The 16,315-nt window shown below is 38.5% G+C and overlaps 1 protein-coding gene across 1 annotated transcript in view; it reads left to right on the top strand.

The window, feature by feature from the left end:
* Positions 1-376: 376 nt before the first annotated feature.
* Ca-alpha1D (Ca[2+]-channel protein alpha[[1]] subunit D) overlaps positions 377-16,315 on the top strand; it is a 391,248-nt gene continuing 375,309 nt past the window's right edge. The window contains exon 1 of the mRNA XM_071582710.1: positions 377-530. The gene's annotated coding sequence lies outside the window, so the exon portion shown is untranslated. The remainder of the gene's footprint in view (positions 531-16,315) is intronic.

Below are 16,315 nucleotides of genomic sequence, written 5' to 3' on the forward strand. Positions count from 1 at the left end.
TAGGGGGGGAGGGATTGTCGATGAACAACAAAGGGGTGCCGTCCCCGTTCGTCTCCCCGCCACCAACTCCCTCCCCTCCCCCCACTCCACACCCATCCCCCTCTATCCCCGAAACGCACACACACACACACACCTTGGGGCCCTCCTCCTCCCCCCTGCCCTGCCTCCCTCCTCGGTTCCCATCCGTCTGCACCATTTGATCGAGGGGGGTGTGGGGTGGGGGGGCAGGGCGTGGGGGGCGCGGAGGGGCGACGGGGAGCCGGACCCGGTTGGTGGCATTGCCCAGATGCTCGTGGCTTGGACGTGCGCGCACATGTTGTGCCTCGCCCGGTGGACGTAGTCGTAGATATTCGCGCGCCCGACTGACGCCCCCCCACCCGCCACCCACGCGCACGCACAGCGCGGCGCCACCCGCCGTCGTGAGAGGGGCGCCTCCGGAGGACGCCGCGACGCCCCACGGCCCACGACCTCTGCACTCCGCCGCCGCCCATGACCTCCAGCGTCGCGGTTACCGCGGGAATACGCCTCGGGTAAGTACCCCTCCCTCCCTCATTTTTTGCTCTGCCATCCTGCGCGAGCCGAACGGGTCCCCGGGGGCCGCGAGCCCCTGGTACAGCGGCCTCAACTACGCGCGGCGACCCCCGCCGCTCTCGCCCTGCGGCCCCCGGCACCCCATTGAAAATAGCAACTTGTCTCAGCCGTCCTAAATAAGTCTCGAGCGGCTGTCCACTGCACGGCGGTTTATTTTAAACCGAGAGCGGTGTACAAGTCTCTTCCCTTCGATTCCCCCGTGTCCTTTCACCCGTGGTTTTGGATTCGTCAGTGTCTGGCCTCGAGCACATGGGTTCACATGAGTCACGTTGGCAGGTCGAATGCAGGTGAAGTCTTTGGCGGTGGTTCCCTCTCGCTCCCCTTGGTCACGAGTATTCATTGGAAAAAATCCCGCGTGCTCGTCTCCTGCGCGAGTTCTTTGGAGTGAGGAGGGACGGAACTCCGTGGGCGTACCGCCCCTCGCAGCTCCGTGACTCCCTTCCCCGAGGGCCACCGAGACTCGCTCAAGGCCGTCCGCCCGGTGGAAGGTGTCTCAGTGGACACCCAGGACGTCATGGTCTCTCCCCATCCCTCCCTTCACCCACTCCCGGTTTCCCTCCCTCCCCTTTGCCCCACGGATGCGCGTGGAAGAGACCGTAGTTCCGTCCTCGATCCGATGCGGTAACTTTTTTTGTTACCAATTTGATATTTGGACTTTTCAATGGATAGCTTTATCCGTCTTGGAACTTTCCAACTACTCTCATCATATACACAGATGCCATCTGCCATTGCGAATTATGCCAAGGAATGAAGTGCAAGCGAGGAAATGCATTTTGGCTTTTAGTTGAGTGGATATCAAGAAAATATATCCAGGAAAGTTTTCGGACCCTGCAGGACGGTTTTGTGTTCCATTTATCTAGAAACTTGCAGGATTAGTCATAAAGAGATGATATAATGGAAAACTATTGTTTATAATCAGCCCTGCTGAATTGCAATGAACGGAGTCATGGTCCTTTTTGTTGCAAGGGAAGGAGAAATAAAATAAGTGAAATTTAACTATTGACCTTTTGCTCGTCTTGTAATTAACCTTTAGAAATATTGAAGACAAGAATACAAACAACCCGAAGGCCACAGAGCTCGTTCTCAGATTTAAAATTAGAAGATGCGAAAAGCTTGAGACAAAGGGATTAGATTGATGTTGAATTAGCCTCTTCGTTCAATTTTCTAACCTGCTGCTAGCTAAGGGTATTCATTTTTTGTTCTCCCCATGATCTCATTCCGTCCATGTTACGTTTTCCCGGCTATTTTACATTTTCAAGGGTAAATGCTTTTCATTATTGTTGCGACGAATTTGATAGCTGCTGCAAAGGGTTCTTACGTAAAAAGGATAAGATTCTTGGAGGGCTTCGCAGCTACAAGAGGAAATGGAAAATGTATGGCACCAGCGATCAATCTCACCAGCTTCGCTTGGTCTGAATATCGTTCTTAAAAAACCGAAATGGTTGCTATTTTAGCTGAACATGACGGAAATACATCACGCTTCGTCTTCTAAGAGCGTATAAAGAGATCCTATGAGGAAAACTCTGAACCAGCGGCCGTATGCATGCCGTTACTCTTTTATATCAAGCTACAATAACAGCCTATCTCCTGGGAAAATGAATGAATATGAATTGATTTTTGCACCCCATTGGAAATATTTATTGTAAGTTCAAAGTGATTGTGATTTTGCATCATTGTAAAATACATTCCAATATGAATCTAATGGGATAAAATTGTGGTTTGGAAAAGGTATTGGTCCATCGATAAATGCCATCCTGTTTTTATCTCAAGAATCCTCTCGTTGGTGGATACCTCATGGAGAGATCCAAGATCTAATCTCTCCCTCAGTGCTTTGGAAACACTTTGTAGTTTATGGGAAGCCAATGTGTATAAAAGTGTGATTAGGTTAACATAGGAAATGGAGCACGAGTGCCCTGTCAAGGCCACTCAATATCATACGTACATCAATACATATCGATACATCAATGCGTAGCATTGGAGTAAATTAATTTAACTAAACTAGTTTTACTGTTTACTATCTTTCAACCCAGCCCATACACAAGCCTCAGGAAATGGCTGTCTAACTTCTGTGACGAGAATTTAGTGGTAAATTTAATAGTAGTTACTGTTGAAGCAGGGTAGTGATTTTTGCACCCCATTGGAAATATTTATTGTAAGTTCAAAGTGATTGTGATTTTGCATCATTGTAAAATACATTCCAATATGAATCTAATGGGATAAAATTGTGGTTTGGAAAAGGTATTGGTCCATCGATAAATGCCATCCTGTTTTTATCTCAAGAATCCTCTCGTTGGTGGATACCTCATGGAGAGATCCAAGATCTAATCTCTCCCTCAGTGCTTTGGAAACACTTTGTAGTTTATGGGAAGCCAATGTGTATAAAAGTGTGATTAGGTTAACATAGGAAATGGAGCACGAGTGCCCTGTCAAGGCCACTCAATATCATACGTACATCAATACATATCGATACATCAATGCGTAGCATTGGAGTAAATTAATTTAACTAAACTAGTTTTACTGTTTACTATCTTTCAACCCAGCCCATACACAAGCCTCAGGAAATGGCTGTCTAACTTCTGTGACGAGAATTTAGTGGTAAATTTAATAGTAGTTACTGTTGAAGCAGGGTAGTGATTTTTGCACCCCATTGGAAATATTTATTGTAAGTTCAAAGTGATTGTGATTTTGCATCATTGTAAAATACATTCCAACATGAATCTAATGGGATAAAATTGTGGTTTGGAAAAGGTATTGGTCCATCGATAAATGCCATCCTGTTTTTATCTCAAGAATCCTCTCGTTGGTGGATACCTCATGGAGAGATCCAAGATCTAATCTCTCCCTCAGTGCTTTGGAAACACTTTGTAGTTTATGGGAAGCCAATGTGTATAAAAGTGTGATTAGGTTAACATAGGAAATGGAGCACGAGTGCCCTGTCAAGGCCAGGAGTTAGACAGCTGATTCTCAAGCGCACGTGTGATCAATCATGCCTATTGCTTCGATTTATTCCCATTTCATATTATTTTTTTTGCGTAAAAGAGATTCAATAAATCCTCCTCAAAAGGAATATTACGGCTGTTTAATGTGTAAAAATATCGACGCACATTTTCGCATGTCAAATGTCCGAAGATAACATCAATTTCTATTTAACGTCACAAGGCACCGGTTTTTGCCTTCCCGGATCTTTTGGGGGTTACATGACGGTATTTATAGTATCCTATCTGGATTTTCGTCAACAGTGTCCTTATTTAACGCAAACTGTCTTCCTACGCACTCAACTCAATTTTATTCTTCCTTGAAATTTCCTTAGCCAAGGAAGCTTCCGTGGAATATATGAAATTCATGAGAATCCCACTCACTACCCAAGTAACCCTCAAGTTATTAAAGCTTTCGCTAAATTAGCAATCTAAATTTGTGATAAATATGATTAGAAACTATTTAAAAAATTGACCCCAATTCTTTTCACATGTGTTCCATCACATGAACATGTCTATCGACTAGTTCCAGAGTATTCATTCACGAATAACTACATTCTATTTCATTATCATTGAGTCTACTCAAAACTAATAAATAATGAATTCAACGATGAACGCCATTTCGAAAAATCTATGAAAATTTCACTTTTTTATATTAACTTATAGCCTGTCAAATAAGTATTGGTCTATAGGTCAATTTTTATTTCATGCCTTTGCACTTTCTAAAATGTGGTTACTTCTCGCTTCAAACATTAATATTCTTCCCGTTTTTATGCCCCCATATAAACTGGTTCAAATGGTAACCTCGCCCAATGAATTTTCTCAAAGTCCAAGATAATTGTTTGAGTTCAATTAGTTAATAAATGATTGATTGATTTTAATTAAAGATGATTGTTTGAAAATACGTATGCAATGAATCCCTCCATTCTGCAAAAAGGAAAAATATCGGTTTAAATTAGGTTGATCACGGTACGCTGGACAGTCAAATTGTCGGTACACTTCTCTTGGACACCATTGATGTCACTGTTAGAGAGATCCTGATTTTTCGATCGTGTTTGAGGATAAAGGACAGTTATTAAATGATTCGTCGGACTAAGATTCTTAGTATTTTAAAAATTGAAACATACATACCAGCTAGTAATAGATTATGCTGAATATATACCTGGAGTTCCAAAACAAAATGCAAAATGTTGAGTATGGAAAGTGTCGCAAATGCAAAATCGTGACGTATCAATTACATTTTCAACAAGCGAGCTTCATGTCATTGACGTAGACAAGGAATCATCTCTCATCCAAGAGGTGCGTTGTACATTAAGATAGGTTTTAGGTGTACGGCGGAAGTCCTGGGTGAAACAAGTGGTAGAGATAGATGATAAATTTTCCCGAGAAAATAGGTTTTGAGAACCATTAACTCTTTGCCCTCCCCTCTAGCTATACCGTACAAGTTAAATATCAAGTGCTGGATGCATAAGTTTCCATTTTGGTTCACAAAATAAAATTTAACAGCTTTAGCCCCGACGAACCCAGGAGACACACTTTCTTCATTTTCCATTTATACTGTCTATCTGCAGTCATGATCTATAAGGTTTAAAGTGTCCACATCCAGGTGCACAGGAAGTGCAGAATTTTTTTTCGGACTCCATCCAAATAAAATTATAAGCACCTGCTTATTTGATTTTATCAAATATTTTTGTTAGGATGATGGAACCAATTAAGGGCGAAAGTAGGGGCACATGATTACTCTCTTGTGGAAAACGTTTGTAAATATTTGACCTTGGTATTCTGTGAAATCAATTATTTTATTTGTAATTTATCCACCCCAACTTTAGGAATGAGGGGGATTGCAAGACCTTACTTGAAAGTATTAAAAAATTGTATTATATTTTATGGAAGATTCTGATAATTTTTATTCCAAGAAATTTCATGCCAAGAAATAAAAATAAATTAAACCATCCACTTAATATTGAAGAATTCATAATACTATTGAGTTGTTCGCGATATTAAACCATCCCGGCGGAGTGTCTGCGAAGTAGTTAATACGATTTGATTTATTTTGGAGTCATCAATATATTTTTATAATGTGTGTGTGTGTGTACATATACAAAAAATATATTTATTTATGCATATATAGTTCATTTGAAATTTGAAACAGGGAATTAGGGAATGAATGGGGTGAATAGGGAATTCGCAGGCTTCACTAACGTGAGTGGTTAAAATTACTATTCGGAAATGAATGTTATCTCCTTATATGTTGGACGATATGTGGACTACAATTATTAAAATGTGACCCCTGAAGACCTAAAATTTAGCCTATAATGAGTATTACTACTGGTTAAGCTACATATACACCCCGCAAGAGTCATTCGTGTGGAGATAATTATTTGTGAATCTTCCTGAAATATACCCGTGTCCCACTATTTATACTTCATGTCAAATATGTATGATTATATTTGAAGTGAGAGCAGTTCATAAGGAAGTCGTATTTGGAAGTCGATGATCCTTTTGAGGCTTCAGCCTGGTAACAGAGGATGAAGTTGATAATTAATAGTGCATCCGAAATGGAAGTAGCCGTTTTTTACAAGAAGAATGGGAAGATTATTGGGGTAAACTAAACAGGTGGGCGTAGCTAAGTAATTAAACAAAAGGATAATTTTGTATGAATTTGCCAAATGCTTGCGTAGAATAGCTTAATGGATGAAGGGCTTGAAAGGCGTGTGTGCGGGTGTGTGGTACCTTCTTGAGGATTGTTTATGGCCAAACAAGGAGAGGCTGTGTCCGGAATAAACAGGTTATGAAATAATGTGGATTAGAGTTAGTAGTTGTTGATCAGTATCGAATATGTAAGCCATGGTGGTTCAGTCAAATTGAAAGGATTGATGAGGGTGGAATCACCAGATATGCGCGAAAGAGGAGTAAATGATTGAAGAGAAAAAGGGTGGAAAGTCTAAGAAATGGGTGAATGTGTTTAAAGAGACTTTCAAAACTAAGAGCGCCGAAGTTTCGGGACAAAGAGGCAAGTGTGGATCAATGCATTAGTGCATTGGAATGAGTATGCAAGGGCAGGAGAGTACGAAAGAAATCAGCAAGGTAAAGTCCCTTTTCCTAACTTAACATCTGGGTTTTCTTGATAATGCCTTCCAAAAAGGGTGTAGCGTGAAGGGTATGCCTATATGAATACAATAATCCTTTTTTTCTCAGCTTAAGGTGAAAATAAAATAATATGATTAGAATAAACTTCCTAATTGAAGGTTTGACTTTTTAGAAATTAACAATTACGGGGAAAGAAAAATGCAGATTTGTTAATTCCACTTAATTTTTTATTTATTTTAATCCTATGGCCCGGGTTTCAATACATGATGTCATCATCGGATCTATTAGTACCTGATAATGATATTTGAGATGAGCCTTGAACTACTGACCCGACCTGATGGCCTGGGTTCGATTCCCTGGCTTGCCTCTCAGGGCAGCCCAGCTTCACCCAAGCTGTGTGATTTTTCGGGTACTAGAAAACCATAACCGGCACAGAGTTATAACCGGTCCCCTACTTAGTATGCGTGTATGTGTGAATTTCACACGCCATACAGGGTTTAATCTTTGGCGGACTCTGTCAACACCTAATGATCCAACCTTCGGGCCGATGACTGTGTTTGTGGTTTTTCTATAAATATGTACGAATACATAATACTTTGTGATGCAAATGGATAATTGACTATTATGCCAAACTAGCGATTTCTCCGAGGGTTTTTGGCGTGCAGCTCACACACTGACCATAAATAATTCCATGAAATACATGCAGAGGAAATTGATCAACACAATCTGTACAAGTAAAGACTGCGTTTTTTCAGAAAATATAACTCATTATGTATTTATCTTGACTAAAAGCCTTCACAGAATGGAGTACCCTGCTATTCAGAAAACAAGCAATTTATGTGTGAATGTAATTATGCGTGTGGAAATTCAATAAACCGCAAAATGTAGTCCAATTTATTAGGAACTCCTATAAATGTTGTTGTACTTAGAAGCTCTTTATTCATTAGCTATTCAGGAAGAAATGTGAGAAAATCCGAGTTTTAATCAAGAATATACGATTATTATTATTAAATATTATTTCACTGATTTTCTACCACAATTGCATTTTATGGCTAATTTACTACTTTTAAAATGTTTTAAAAATGTAAAACTCTCAAAAGTTTACAAAATAGTCACCTCAAAGGTCTCTTGTTTTAGAGAAAAATTTACAAAAATTCCTAAATAACTATCTGTAAAACCAAAAATTGCATCTATTTCATCACCATCTCAATGAATTAAAAAAATGATTCTCACAAACTATTGCCATTTTTAAGTTAGAGTCTATTGAATTAGTTGAAAAGCAGACGTGCTGGTTCAATATGACAGGTGAAGACATTTAAATGGTTAGGTTCCATTTTTTAGATAAGTTTTAGACAATTATAGTAGTAGTAGTTATTAGAGGAGGGAATTGGCAACTGAGGTCATTTGCGCCATTTGGTATAGACGGGCAGTTTCCTAGAAGTAAGATTTTGCGATACTGCGGAAGGGTTGGGAGAAACGCGGCGTCGGCATTAGCCACCTCTTTACGAAATACGCCAAGGGGTGCCCAGTTTAACAACCCATCCGTAAGACGGCGTGCAACCCTTGAAAAGTTCTCCACATAGCACTAAAAGCAAGTATTGGGTTCGAATTAAAAACTCTTTCCACCGCCGGGATTCAAACCCAAACCTCCGGGGCGGGGAGCCAGTTTACTGGCCACTGCACATACCTGAAAGCTAATAAATGATTTATTAAACATGAAAATAAATAAAATGCTAGCTATTTCTTTTTCAACGAGAAGCTACACTTTTCTAATCTGCTGACATGCCCGTAGTAGCCGATCGCAAGGTGAACCTCGATAATTTTAATCGTGAAGTTTGGTCGACGGCTCATGAGCACGGTGCGACGCCTCTGCATCGCAGGAGATGAGCTGCGCATATTTGAACAGGGGAATTTCGTTGAACGAGAAGTTTTGACTAACTTAGTCCTTACGTTCAATGTGCACACTACCTGATAATACGTGAGCAACCTGTCACGAGGATTAGGCCCAGGTTATATCTGAACACTACCAATATTTGATCTTTCACCCCTGTTGGCGAGGCCTAACTGCGCCATTCAAATTTCCTTCAATACCATTTAAAATGGTGAAAAAATTTGCTGAAACTGAGTTTTAGTTCTACAAATTCTTTTTTTTTTACTCACCAGGAATCAGTAGCAGTCACGTTTACCAGGTTAATAGGCAAGTTTTCATTAAGAGGGACCTCCGGAGACCTCACCACGCATCTATCGTCATTCCAATCAGTAATCTCGACAACATGGTGAAATTAACACGGGGGATCAATGTTGAAGTGTTTTTCTTCGTACAAGTTTACACTTTATTGGTAAAATGAAATTCAGATAACCATGCATACGGTTTTTTTCATTTCGTAATTTTTTGCGTGAATTTTCGGAATGCAGACACATTTCAATTTCTAAGTCGGTCTTCGATAGGCTCAGGGGGAAGTGGGAGCTCGGGGTGGAGCTCTCATTACTTCAGAACTCGCGCAGAAGATTTCATGAAATACTTCAAGTTACAATGCGTTCATAATTATTTTTTGCAATGGAGCAAAAGGAATTTATATTTTAATTCACTCTAGTTGTTCCTATCGGCACGCTGATCTACTTAATGTTTACCTTATTAATATTTGATATCCACTCATTCACAAAATGAAATTTCTTACGGGCAGTCTGCTGGACAATGCAAAGCTTAAACAACATACATCATGTCAATTATTTTTGGGTAAAAATCCCACATCTACACTGATACTGCCTTCATGTATGCCACAGAATCGTTACAAAGGAGTAGACCCATTTCTTTAAGATATTTCTCCAAAGAGCGTTACCGAAAATAAAAAAAATATTTGAAAATATTTTGAAAATAAGTATATATAATTTTTAATATACACCTTTTTACAGAGTAAAAATGTTGGGAATTAAGTTTTTACTGGCAATCTAGAGTTCCGTGACTGGAAAAAGATGCAAATTAATCTTTGAGTCTATCCACCAAAAAATTGCACACATAGCGCCCCTCCGTATGTTGTCTCGTTCCCAATCACTTAGGGATATCCCTTACTCAGATCATTGCGGTTCATCTGAGTAGTCTGAAAGAATGTTTAAGATTTCAATATTAATTTATTACATATAAAAATGTTTTCTAAATTTATTGCAATAATAAGCATTAGTAACGATACACGGTTACCTACACCTTGAGCAGGTATAAATTACGAGGTATGCTCTTGGAGGGAACACTTTTTCACATATTATTCAATGAATCCAATTAATGTCTTGTGATTATATATTTTAATGTGTAGATACAGTGTGACAACTACATCAAAAATGCCCTTCAAAACAACTTCCCTGCCAAATTCCAATTTAAGAGTAATCACCAGTTCTGCAGGGGCGTCCTCTATGATGGCAACGTGCTTTTCATATCGCGAGGAGCGATGGCGTCACGTAACCCGTGATTTAACAACAGAATTATTCTAAAAAATAAGCAAAGTGCGTCTGAGATGAATGCAAATCGGGTCATATACCTATTAATAATATAATTAACGTTTATGAGCAGATGCCATAAATTCAAACTCCAAAAATCAATGCTTACTGATTTATCTCAGGTGTCTGAAAATAGTTTTTTCCGTCAAGCTCAGGTCCTTACAAAGGAAGCCACTAATTTTCCTGTAAATTGTTTCTTGCTTCTAATGGCATTAATGAAAACTGCCTCTACCGCTGTTATTTTAATCCAAAATGAAGGTATATTTCCACTAAAAATTTATATTTAGTCCCTCCAAAATAGCAGCTACATATCAATCCTACTAAGTCAGCCGTGATGACCATTTGATTGGAATATGAACCCTTTGTACATTCATACACACTCTCAGATGACCATATTTCATTAGTCAGAATATACTGCAACTTTTAACTGGGTGATATATCGGTTATGGTAGGTTTTGGATGGCCACAAATACCAAATAAATATTTTGTTTCTCCTGTCACAACATTACCCAACATCCTACTCTACAACACAGTCCCTCTTTATCTCCATATACTTCCTTCCTCCCTTCATTCCACCAAACATCCATATCCTATTCCTGCCCTTTCCTCGTTTACCTGACATTATCCCCTCTACCACAGTCTACGACATCCAACATATGCTTTCCATCCATTTTTCTTGCCTCCTTATAATTTCTCCCAACTATCCCCTCTCCTCCCCCACAGTAGCTAGAACTTGCTTAATTGTTTTCGTTTCTGTATTCTTTACATTTTCCATTCTTCTCCTTTTCCACACCCACATTTAAAAAGCCTTCAATCTATTTCTATCATCCTGCTTCATTAACTATGTTTCCGCGCCGTACATAACTACACTCCATATTAAAGTTTTAACGAAATTTTTCCTAACATCCTTACTCAATATCCCTGTCATCAATTCCCTCATCCTCGTGAAGGCCTCTTTGCCTAGTGCAATTCTTCTTCTTACGTCCCTACTACTTCGACCAATTTGGTCCAAAATAGTTCCGAGATTCGTAAACTGTTCAAACTGCTCTATTTTTCGCCCACCTATTTTAATGCCAAGCTTATTCTTTCTCTTTCTGGAAAACCGCACAACATTTGTTCTATTTATATGGATTCACATCCCATATCTGTTTCACTGAATTTCCAATTCACTTGGCAATGCTTGTAATCCCTTGACTGACTGACACACTAGAGCTTGGTCATCAGCAAACCTAATTTATTCTACGAGTTCCTCTCCAACTTTTGTTCCTACCTCCAGTTTCTTACATGCCTATTTTGTCATTTCCTCCACAATTATATGGAACAGTACAGGTAATAAAGGATAACCTTTCCTTACTTCTCTTCCTAACACTGCCTATCTGGACTTTCCGTCCCCCACTGGCACCTGAGCAGTCTGAGACATGTACAAGTTGCGGATTAGTCTCCTGCCCCTCGAATCTATTCCTATTTTCTACTAAATACTCATTGGTTTTTCCCAATTCACTCTATTAAAACCATTTAGAAATCTGCGAAACAGGAATATATGTCAAGGTTGTATTCTATGTTTTTCTCGATTAGTGATCTCATTGCTGTAATGGGATCGCGTGTGCCTCTCTTCTTCGTAAACCCAAACTCATCATCCCCCGAGAAATCATTTCCCTGTTCATCATCCTTTCGTTGATGATCCTGATAATAATTAAGCTACGTGGGAAAGCAAACTTATGGTTCGGTAGTCCTCACATGAAATAAAGATTACCTTTTTTAGAATAGGAACTTGCAATGATCTGACAACTCCTTCCAGCCAGGTTACTTCCTCTTAGATACTACGAATCTGTCCATACAGACATTTCTTCGCACATTTTTATAAACCTTTTTGTAGTATCGCAGGAATATTTTCTACCCCCACGGCCTTATTTGATTTCATGTCCTTCAATACCCCTTATATCTAATCGTCGATCATACGTTGACCTAAACTATCTTTATCTACGTCATATTCTATTTCTATATCTTACCTTGCCGGCCCAATTTCTTCGCCATTTACTTCTTCTGTATATTCCTTCCATGTCTTTTGGATTTTTTTGTTTCAACTATTATCTTACCCGAACCTATGCATCTCTTACTGTTATCACAAATCTTCCATTCTTACTTCCCAATAGTGTTTTAACCTCCTGTATATCCTCCTTCCCAATAGTGTTTAAACCTCCTCCATATCCTCTCACTGCGTCTTCCACCACGCTTCTTTTACTTTATTTGTTACCCGTCTCAATTAATTATTTAACTCTTTGTACTCCATTTTGCCTAACTCTGTGTTTACATTCTTCGATATCCTTTTCTCATCTCTCTGTCTAATCATCTCATCCGTGGTCCATACTTTCCTTTTCCTGTATAGAGTTCCTATAGAGCTAGAGTACTCTACAACTATAGAGTTCCTATAGTTACTTTTGCGACTTTCGATATCCTTTTTTTTTGATATATTTCCATTTTTATTCGATAGAATTCAGCTGCTTTCCCTCGCGCATAATTTTCTCTACAGTATGATGATACTTCTTCCTTGTCATTGCATTTAATGCTTCTACATACCATTCCCTAACCCACCTCCCCTACCTTATCTTTTGAATCGGACACTGCACTTCACGAGTACTAAATTGCGATCAGAGCATCCATCCGCTCCCGGGAAACTGTGCAAATTCATAACTCTACTCCTAAATATGTGCCTAGCTATAATATCATCTAAGCTATCTATCAGCTAAGTGATGCCTTTTTGAGTCACCTGGCATTTTTAATATATGCCTACGCCTTTTTTGGTGTCTAAAGGAAGTGTTGATGATGACTAAATCCACTGCAATGTAGTTGTTTATTTTAATAATACCTGAAGATTCACCATTAGATCGAAACTATGTAGCCAATACTGCAGGATCAGATTATCTCTAAGAATTTTTATATAGATGTCAGAACAGAACCCTGGGCATTTTTAATTTCTATACCAGATATTTCAACGAATTATAGTAATGTCATATTATGTGGATTTTACACTCAATTCTTCGCTCGTAATCTATTCGAGGGTGTTTCTGTGTTGTACTGCTCTCGCCATCATCTTAAATTATGAGATAAATTCTCAATGTTTTAAATACCTGTTGAAAAAATTCATATATTGATCTCTTTGTCAGTAGTGTTTTATACAGAAAATGCAAGAATGAGTCTTTTTCTTAGAATATACTTTTCCTTAAGTCTTGATAATAAATAATTATTGAAAATATATAAGATGGCTTCCTTTTAAATGACCCAGTTTCAGGCGTAACATGGGCTAAATCCTTCATGTTGAAAGAAGACACTTTGCTTTTCCACATAGAATTTTATTTTATTACGACCTGGGTTTCGTTACAGCGTAACATCTTCATACCTGAAGATGTTACGCTCAAACGAATCTTACGTTCTTAGTGAAAAATAATAAAATTCTATGTGGAAAAACAAAGTGCCCTCTTTCATCAAAATGGCCTCTGTTTGAATACAAAGTGATTGTTTATATTAGAAAAAAGTTAAAATTTACAAGTATCCCGAAACACTACATTTTTTGTGAATTAATTAAATGGGGAAAGTTGTAACTTAAAGTAAAATATCCTGCTCAATTACCACAGATTGAGTCATTTAACAGAAATCAGCTAAATTCGTCTAAACAATGACGATTGTCAAAGGTTTTTATTTCAATGATAGGCGCATAAAATTAAAAAAAAAACATACTTTTGATTCCACTTAATATACAATGCCGATTTCTGAAAGAAATGCATTTCCTTTGTGAAGGTGTAGCAGAAAAATGTTTACAATACAAAAAATAAAATAAGTGGATTTATACCGGACCTTTCCTTGACCCTCGACTCCATAGCTAAACTTGACGCAAACTCCTTTGCGACTCCATTTCGATCAATTTTTACAATTTTACTAATGAGTAAAGTTAACTATTTTACATGAGATTGGTTGAAACATCATTGAACAATTAATAGGAAAAATAATGTTTTTAGCAAAAATATTTTACCTCAAATTTCAATGATTTCTTAGTAGGTGAAGGCTTGTGCTTCCTTCGCCTTTGCTTGTTTTCCCTGCAATAGTGTTTTCCTTCAGTATGCTTCTTCGACTCCATAACCGTCACCGACCGCAAATAAACTGCTGAGCACAACAATCCTGGAGCAAAATGTAGCCTCATACAGTCACTACCGCCTCTGAAACAATAGTGTCACAAGCTAAAAATGACACGAACAGACTTCGGCGTTCCCTTAGCAGAGATCTGCAACTGGGAGTGAGATATTATCGTTTTTCACCCGGTTGTGAGAAAATGAGGCAACAACTCGAGAGTAAAACAAGTGCTTGACGAATACTTTTAAAATGTCGGGTTTGATATGTTTTCAGTCAGGCTCTGGTTGACCGTCGTTGAGAAAAGTATGTGTGTGGTCCGGTGCCAGACAAAGCCGCCCGCCCTCCCGGCCTTTTCCTTCCTTTTTTTTCGGTGAAGTTTTCTTCATTTCTTCCTAAGAGGAAATTTCAATGGGAAGCGATAGGTTAAAAGAAGTGCATTTTTTGGCATGCGGCGGAGTCAGGGCAATACAACTTAATTTTTTGTGGATTAATTTATAGGAAGCCTTGATATGGTATTTGATTTGCGATGACACTTTCTTTCGCATATTTTCGTATCGTATTCTGTTCACATTCGTTTCTCTAATGGATACTCAAATCTCGATCATTCAATATATCATATTTTTTTACCAGCTTCTCTTGGTAGAAAGTAGTTACTAAGAGTTTAGCCACCTAGTTTTTATCACCTGTTCAAATATGATACAGAAAGGCTAAAAATACGATGAATTCGTTGGATAAGATAAACAATGCCAGATTAATATTGTCATTTAAAAGCAGCGCAATTGAAATCAACGTAAATTTATTTCAATGAGAGGCACATATTTATTAGTCAGAGCATTCCAAACAATTTATTTCCTCTAACTGTGCTTATCAATTTCAAGCAGAACTATGTGCGATGTAACGATGGTTCAATAAATTGTAACGGTATGAAGATAACAAAAATATGAATTCGGGTAACCCCATTTATAGCTCGTCTTTTACATATCCTTTAACATTAATAATTAAAAGAACTCCATAGTCTGGGGTTTTGGCAGTTCGTGAATAATATAGGATTGTGATACTTTTAGGCTGGGCCACTATTACTAATGGTTTATCTAGTTTCCTAAAAGTGAAAAACATTTTTTTAAACGCTGTTAGCACTTGGTGCTTAGTGCTTTAGGTTAATGACTGAGGCTTACTGGGTTCAAATTCAGGAATGAAGAAAAATGGAAACTCTCAGCTGTCATCGAAATCTGGTCATCAAACTATTTGGCAGAGAGTAGGAGTTATAAGGAAAGGAACTTACACATCTACGTGAGTGAAATCCACTCGGTTTAACACATCATAAGGCTTGGCGCAAGGTGAGTCCTACCTGTGAAACCATCCTTTAGCTTGAAGTGTGTGATCTGTTTTATTTTGATGTCTATATCAGGTGGCCATGGCACATGGAATTCATTAAATTAGAGAAATCTGAAAAATTGATTTCTTATGGTACTATGAGTACGTGCAGTTACCCTCTTAATAGTGGAGATTTTGACAAGATCCAATGAGAACGAAAGTTCAAATAGAATTCCATAGTTTAAGTAAGTAAGGCAGAATATGGTATATCATTGGAACTTCAAGTTCTCATTGACATTTAAAAGGTGACACATATCACACTTTGCAAAAACATTGTAACCTGAAAATTGAATTTTCTTTCGTAAATTAAGTTACGAGTTCAATTAAATTAAAATTATCATAATTTGCAGCTGCATAAGAATAAAGTATGTTGCTTTGTGGGCTTTTGCGATTTATATAGTCTTAGAGAATTTTCAGTACGTCAACACAACACTCTCCATTTACAGTTATGTGCGCCTTGCTGATTCACAATTCTCTGAATTTTTGGTTTTGGTGTTGCCGGAGATTTCTGCACAGGACTGTATACAATGTTTGCTATGATGATCAAAACGATGTAAACAAGTTATATCTGCGGCGATGACTTAGAAAAAGATTTAGCAATGTACTCAGTAATACATGCTAATGGATTGCTTGACTGACTGGAAAACTAAAGCTTGTTCATCCACAAACCT

The sequence above is a fragment of the Hetaerina americana genome, unplaced genomic scaffold (genome assembly GCF_022747635.1).
Source record: "Hetaerina americana unplaced genomic scaffold, ioHetAmer1.1.p SCAF_12, whole genome shotgun sequence".
NCBI classification, from domain to species: Eukaryota; Metazoa; Arthropoda; class Insecta; order Odonata; family Calopterygidae; genus Hetaerina; species Hetaerina americana.